This window comes from Gorilla gorilla, chromosome 11, assembly GCF_029281585.2.
Source record: "Gorilla gorilla gorilla isolate KB3781 chromosome 11, NHGRI_mGorGor1-v2.1_pri, whole genome shotgun sequence".
NCBI lineage: Eukaryota > Metazoa > Chordata > Mammalia > Primates > Hominidae > Gorilla > Gorilla gorilla.
This window is the reverse complement of record NC_073235.2, coordinates 111,912,084-111,919,876: the sequence shown is the minus strand read 5'-3', so window position 1 is coordinate 111,919,876 and position 7,793 is coordinate 111,912,084. Positions and strand designations below refer to the sequence as shown.

Below are 7,793 nucleotides of genomic sequence, written 5' to 3'. Positions count from 1 at the left end.
GTTCCATGGTGCTCACAGTGAAAGCTACTTGTGGGATGCCTGGTCCAGCCACAGCCTCACAAAGAGCCGGCACCTGTGCTGGTGCCTGGAGCTCCCCACCTCGCCACAGCTGGCATGCCTGGCTGTGCGCAGTGGCCAGACCCCACGCTTGCTCACACACTCCTCACTGCTCTATGCCTGACTCTCCCTTGACAGGTGTGGGAACCAGGCCAGTGGCACAGCTGAGCGCAGCCTGCCAGGCCGAGTGGGTGGAATGAACCCAGCAGGCCTGAGCAATACTTAGGCAAAGGTGCCGCTGGCCACAGAATTTCCAGCTGGAAAAGCAACACCCCAAAGATTCCTTGACACCATGATTTAAGTTTCCTGAAGGCTTCCCGTCATGCTTCCTGTTAAGCCTGCAGAACTGTGAGTCAACTAAACCTCTTTTCTTCATAAATTTCACAGTCTCAGGTGGTTCTTTACAGCAGCATAAGAATGAACTGTTACACCCACTAAGGGTTATATGAAATAAGGAGCAATCCTTAAACCAGATACTACCATTTGAAAGATGAATTTTAGGTATTTCCATAGATACTTCACAGAAATATGTTTGGATGTGGGTCTTAGAATATTCTACAAAGGTGTCTGATCTGTAAGAACAGCCTTGAAGCTCTGAGAAATATCCTTTAGAAGGGGCTACATTACGTATGTTTTACATTCATTTTGGAGTCAGAAAGATTTTATTTGAATTCTGATTCAGTTCTTAGAGAATTATATAGCTTTGAGGAGGTTAATTAACATCAAATTGTTCTCACCTATGGAATGTGAATGTATAGTGATGCCTACCTCATGGAGATTTTGTAAGAATTCAGTCAGCCCATGCATGTAAAGAAGACAGTATGTTTCCTGCTGTGATCATTGGATGCTGACGTTAGCATAATTGGCTTGCTCACAGCTAGAGCAGTACACAGGATTCTTTTTCCCCTTCAAGCTAAAGATTTAAATTTAAATACATTTAATTTAGATGAATAATTAAAAGGAAAATATTGGCTCTGAAGATGAGAACGAGTTCTTGAAAATTACTCAAGAATTATATATACTTCATGGTACATATTAGCTATTCATCATTTTATGAAATAGTCATTTTTTATAAACACATGATTGACATATCTTTCATGCGCGTCCGAGTGAAAAGACCACCAAACAGGCTTTGTGTGAGCAATAAAGCTTTTAATCACCTGGGTGCAGGCGGGCTGAGTCCGAAAAGAGAGTCAGCGAAGGGAGATGAGGGTGGGGCCGTTTTATAGGATTTGGGTAGGTAAAGGAAAATTACAGTCAAAGGGGGTTTGTTCTCTGGCGGGCAGGAGTAGGGGTCTCAAGGTGCTCAGTGGGGGGTGCTTTTTGAGCCAGGATGAGCCAGGAAAAGGACTTTCACAAGGTAATGTCATCAGTTAAGGCAAGGACCGGCCATTTACACTTCTTTTGTGGTGGAATGTCATCAGTTAAGGTGGGGCAGGGCATATTCACTTCTTTTGTGATTCTTTAGTTACTTCAGGCCATCTGGGCATATACGTGCAGGTCACAGGGGATGCGATGGCTTGGCTTCGGCTCAGAGGCCTGACATTCCTGCCTTCTTAATAAGAAAAATAAAACAAAATAGTGTTGAAGTGTTGGGGCGGTGAAAATTTTTGGGGGGTGGTATGGATAGAGAATGGGTGATGTTTCTCAGGGCTGCTTCAAGCGGGATTAGGGGCGGCGTGGGAACCTAGAGTGGGAGAGATTAAGCTGAAAGGAGATCTTGTGGTAAGGGGTGATATTGTGGGGTTGATAGAAGAAACATTTGTTGTATAGAATGATTGGTGATGGCCTGGATACGGTTTTGTATGAACTGAAAAACTAAATGGAATAAGAAGGAGAAAAACAAGTCTAAAAGGTCTAAGAATTGGGAGGACCTAGGACATCTGATTAGAGAGTGCCTAAGGAGATTCAGCATAGTCCTGCCAGCAAAGATTATTTATTTACTTCAAGAGTTAAGAGTGGCGGTTTGGGGATAGCACGAGGAGATATCAGCTGTGATGGCTTGGATAAACAGTGTAAACTGGCAGTGTAAACAAGAGCAGGGCATGTATGAGTAGTTGAGAACGGAGAATAGGAGTATGACTAGACAGAAAATAGTAGGAATGACAAGTTTTTTTGGGGGGGCACAGTCTAAGTTGGTCCGGTGTCTGGAATGAGACTGGGGCCTAATAAAAAGGAGCATCTATACAGGAGCTTAAATGGGCTGTACCTTGTAGCATTCCGAGGACAGGCCTGAATTCTGAGAAGGGAAAGTGATAAAAGTATTGTCCAGTCCTTTTTGGTGGCTGAGCTTGGTGAGGTGTGTTTTTAAAAGACCTTCAGTCCATTCTACCTTTCTTGAAGATGGAGGACCGTAAGGGATATAAAGGTTTCACTGAATACTAAGAGCCTGAAAAACTGCTTGGCTGATTTGACTAATAAAGGCTCATCTGTTATCAGACTGTATAGAGGTGGGAAGGCTAAACTGAGGAATTATGTCTGACAGAATGGAAGAAATGACTGCGGAGGCCTTCTCAGACCCTGTAGGAAAGGCCTTTACTTATTCAGTGAAAGTGTCTATTTAGCCTAAGAGGCATTTTAGTTTCCTGACTCCGGCATGTTGAGTAAAGCTAATTTGCCAGTCCTGGCTGGGGGCAAATCTTCGAGCTTGATGTGTAGGGAAGGGAGGTGGCCTGAATAATCCTTGAGTAGTAGAATAGCAGATGGAACACTGAGAAGTTATTTCCCTGAAGATAGATTTCCACGATGGAAAGGAAATGAGAGGTTCTGAGAGGTGGGCTAGTGGCTTGTACTATAGCATAACCTGCCTTTGCTGGTATGTGGCGATTAGGCCTGGTGGAACCGCCATCAATAAATCAAGCGTGATCAGGGTGAGGAACAGGAAAGAAGGAAATATGGGGAAATGGGGTGAATATCAGGTGGATCAGAGAGATACAGTTGTGGGGGTCAGGTGTGGTATCAGGAATAATGTGGGAGGCCAGATTGAAGTCCGGGCCAGGAACAATGGTAATTGTGGGACTTAACAAACAGTGAGTACAGCTGAAGGAGCCGGGAGCAGAAAGTATATGCATCAGGTAGAAAGAAAATATTTTGGAAGTTATGAGAAATGTAGAGAGTGAGTTGAGCATAGTTTGCAATTTTTAGGGCCTCTAAAAGTATTAAAGCAGCGGCAGCCGCTGCACGCAGACATGAGGGCTAGGCTAAAACAGTAAGGTCAAGTTGTTTGGACAGAAAGGCTACAGGGTGCGATCCTGGCTCTTGTGTAAGAATTCTGACCACACTAACCATGCCTAGGAAGGAAAGGAGTTGTTGTTTTGTAAGGGATTGAGGTTTGGGAGATTAATCGGACACGATCAGCAGGGAAAGCATGTGTGTTTTGAGAATTATGCCGAGATAGGTAACAGTTGAGGAATAAATTTGGGCTTGATTGAAGTAATGGGGGCTGTCTGTGAAGCTTTGCGGCCGTACAGCCTCGGTAATTTGCTGAGCTTGATGGGTGTCAGGGTCAGTCCAAGTGAAAGCGAAGAGAGGCTGGGATGAAGGGTGCAAAGGAATAGTAAAGACAGCATGTTTGAGATCTAGAACAGAATAATGGGTTGTAGAGGCAGGTATTGAGGATAGGAGAGTATATGGGTTTGGCACCACGGGGTGGATAGGCAAAACAATTTGGTTGCTAAGGCGCAGATCCTGAACTAACTTGTAAGCCTTGTCTGGTTTTAGGACAGGTAAAATGGGAAAATTGTAAGGAGAGTTTATAGGCTTTAAAAGGCCATGCTGTAGCAGGCGAGTGATAACAGGCTTTAATCTTTTTAAAGTGTGCTGCGGGATGGGATATTGTCGTTGAGTGGGGTAAGGGTGATTAGGTTTTAATGAGATGGTAAGGGGTGCATGATCGGTCGCCAAGGAGGGAGTAGAGGTATCTTATACTTGTGGGTTAAGGTGGGGGGATACAAGAGGAGGACACAAAGGAGGGTTTGGATTGGGAAGAAGGGCGGCAATGAGATATAGCTGTAGTCCAGGAATAGTCAGGGAAGCAGATAATTTAGTTAAAGTGTCTCAGCCTAATAAGGGAACTAGGCAGGTGGGGATAACTAAAAAGGAGTGCTTAAAAGAGTATTGTCTAAGTTGGCACCAGAGTTGGGGAGTTTTAAGAGGTTTAGAAGCCTGGCCGTCAATACCCACAACAGTTATGGAAGCAAGGGAAACAGGCCCTTGAAAAGAAGGTAATGTGGAGTGAGTAGCCTCCGTATTGATTAAGAAGGGGACGGGCTTACCTTCCACTGTGAAAGTTACCCGAAGCTTGCTGTCTATGATGGTCTGGGGGCTTCCGAGGTGATCAGGCAGTGTCAGTCTTCAGCCGCTAAGCCAAGAAGGAATCTGTCAGAGAGCCTTGGGCCAGAGTTCCAGGAGCTCTGGGAGTGGCTGCCAGGTGAGTTGAACAGTCCAATATTCAGTGGGGTCCCACACAGATGGGACGCGGCTTAGGAGGAATCCCGGGCTGTGGGCATTCCTTGGCCCAGTGGCCAGACTTCCAGCATGTGTAGCAAGTTCCTGGGGGAGGAGGTTCTGGAGGAACGCCTGGCTGCTACAGTTCAGGCGTTTGGAAGTTCTTGTGTGCTGGAGATGTGGCTGGGGTTTGTCTCACAGTGGAGGCAAGGAATTGCAACTTTTTTCTGTTATTGCACACCTTGAAGGTGAGGTTAATTAAGTCCTGTTGTGGGGTTTGAGGGCCAGATTTCAGTTTTTGGAGTTTTATTTAATGTCGGGAGCAGATTGGGTAATAAAATGTATATTGAGAATAAGATGGCCTTTTGACCTTTTAGGGGCTAGGGCTGTAAAGTGTCTCAGGGTTGCTGCCAAACGAGCCATGAACTGGGCTGGATTTTTATATTTGATGAAAAAGAGCCTAAACGCTATCTGATGTGGGATAAAGAAAAAGGAGCATTAACCTTGACTATGCCTTTAGCTCCAGCCACCTTTTTAAGAATAAATTGCTGGGCAGGTGGGGGAGGGCTAGTCACGGAATGAAACTGTAAGCCGGAGCAGGTGTGAGGAGGGGGAGGCGATAAAAATATTATAGGGTGGAGGAGTGGAGGCTGAGGAAGAATTGGGACCTAGCTCGGCCTGTCGAGGAGGGGAGAGGTCAGATGGGTCTGTAGAAAAGGAAGATTAGAAAGGCTCAGCTACGCTTGGGGTTGGTACTGAGGGGACAGGCGGGAGGGAAAGAAGGAAGATTTGGGACGAGTTGCACTGGGCACAGAAACTAGCAAGGGACTGATGTGTAAAAGAATGCCTGGACGTCAGGCACCTCAGACCATTTGCCCATTTTACGACAAGAATTATTTAGATCTTGTAGGATGGAAAAATTGAAAGTGCCGTTTTCTGGCTATTTGGAACTACTGTTGAGTTTGTATTGGGGTCAAGTGGCATTGCAGAAGAAAATAAGACGCTTAGATTTTAGGTCAGGTGAGAATTGAAGAGGTTTTAAGTTCTTAAGAATACAGGCTAAGGGAGAAGAAAGAGGAATGGAAGGTGGAAGCTTGCCCATAGTGAAGGAGCCAAGCCCAGAGAAAAGAGTAGAGACACGGAGAAGGGGTGGGGGTTTCTTCCCCTCCAGAAAAACAGAGAAAGGGTTGGGACATGGAAATAAGGGATTGGGGCACAGAGATAAGAGGTCAGGGTGCGGAAATAAGGGATTGGGACGCAGAGATAAGAGGTTGGGGTGCGGAAATAAGCAATTGGGGTGCAGAGATAAGAGGTTGGGGTGCAGAAATAAGCGATTGGGGGGGTTCTTGCCCCTTAGGAAAGCGGGACTTGCCGCTAAGGGTGAAGGAGAAGGTGTTGAGGGGTACTTGCCCCTGCCCCAGGAAAGCGGGACTGGCCGCTAAGGGTGAAGGGGAAGGGGTTGAGGGATACTTGCCCCTGCCCCAGGAAAGCGGGACTTGCTGCTAAGGGTGAAGGAGAAGGGGTTGAGAGGTACTTGCCCCTGCCCCAGGAAAGCGGGACTTGCCACTAAGGGTGAAGGACCAAGGCAGGCGTCCCTGCGTGGTCTGACACCCTTGAAACGTGAGTGTATAATCAGAGAGGTGTCCCTACAATGATTAAACACCAAGGGAAGGCTGCCTTCCCAGTCCGTGACCGGCGCCGGAGTTTTGGGTTCACGGATAAAACATGTCTCTTTTGTCTCTACCAGAAAATGAAAGGAATTGAAATTAAGAGGAGAGACTGAAGTGTGGCACCAAGATTGAAAGGAGAAAGAGGTTGAGGGATAGTGAGGGAGGTTGGAGAAGAGAGTAAAAAGAGGCCGCTTACCGGATTTGAAATTGGTGAGATGTTTCTTGGGCTGGTCGGTCCGAGGACCTGAGGTCGTAGGTGGATCTTTCTCACGGAGCAAAGAGCAGGAGGACAGGGGATTGATCTCCCAAGGGAGGTCCCCCGATCTGAGTCACGGCAACAAATTCTATGCGCGTCCGTGTGAAGAGACCACCAAACAGGCTTTGTGTGAGCAATAAAGCTTTTAATCACCTGGGTGCAGGCGGGCTGAGTCCGAAAATAGAGTCAGCGAAGGGAGATAAGGGTGGGGCCGTTTTATAGGATTTGGGTAGGTAAAGGAAAATTACAGTCAAAGGGGATTTGTTCTCTGGCAGGTAGGAGTGGGGGTCGCAAGGTGCTCAGTGGGCAGGAGTGGGGGCCGCAAGGTGCTCAGTGGGGGTGCTTTTTGAGCCAGGATGAGCCAGGAAAAGGACTTTCACAAGGTAATGTCATCAGTTAAGGCAAGGACCGGCCATTTACACTTCTTTTGTGGTGGAATGTCATCAGTTAAGGTGGGGCAGGGCATATTCACTTCTTTTGTGATTCTTTAGTTACTTTAGGCCATCTGGGCGTATACGTGCAGGTCACAGAGGATGCGATGGCTTGGCTTGGGCTCAGAGGCCTGACAATATCCTCCTCCTTTAAAAAAGAAACTAGCAAACATTTTCAGAGAATATTTTGCATAATGTAGGAAATCTCGTTAGCCCTGAGTTCGGTATACTTCTAAACGCTTTAGTTCTGAAGATGTACTTTACAGAACATATCATAAAATTCTTCCTGTGCTTATCTCCTCTTAGTAGTATGAAGAAAAGGGAAACAGTGGCAGCCTAAAGTTGTGGAGAATTCTTAGCAGAATATTTCTATGATCACATCCCCTTGGAAAACAAGTTAAAACCCAGTATTGAATATATCCAAGGTTAGGCATTGAGTGTGGAATTTTTTAAATAGGGAGGCCACACTAGAAGGATAATATGATTTCCCATGTTACAGAAAGTGGTTGAGTCATTAGTTCTTCTCTGCCTGGTTGATAAGAATAAACGAGGTTTAAAAGGCAAGCACCTACTTTTGCTGTAGCAACCTCAGGGTGTAGGAGCATTCAGAAAACCTGCTTCTGGTAGGCATGCCTGCAGTGGGAGCCATGTCAGGTAATGGAGTGAGGACCGAACACTCTTCAGGAGTAGGAGCTACTGTGGTGTAAAACCTTCTTATGCACAGTATAGTAAGGCTAAGTAAGGCCCATATGTGGTCTCCTAAAACAGCCTGTCAGAATCCAAGAAGTATCAGAAAAATCACAGATATCTGCAGCCATGTTTATTCTTACAGCTAGAGCAGTACACAGGATTTGATGTTAATTAACCTGGCCAAAATTTGATGTTAATTAACCTGCCCAAAGCTATATAATGCCCTTTTCTGGGGGTGAAAAT

General features: G+C 46.0%; 1 long non-coding RNA gene across 1 annotated transcript; it reads right to left on the bottom strand.

Annotated features, from left to right (window-relative positions):
- Positions 1-1,188: 1,188 nt before the first annotated feature.
- LOC129532154 (uncharacterized) lies at positions 1,189-6,646 on the bottom strand. Its single transcript, XR_008677792.1, has 2 exons — positions 4,332-6,646; positions 1,189-1,612 (listed from the first exon to the last, which is right to left on the bottom strand). It is a non-coding gene; the product is annotated as an uncharacterized lncRNA (long non-coding RNA).
- Positions 6,647-7,793: the final 1,147 nt, after the last annotated feature.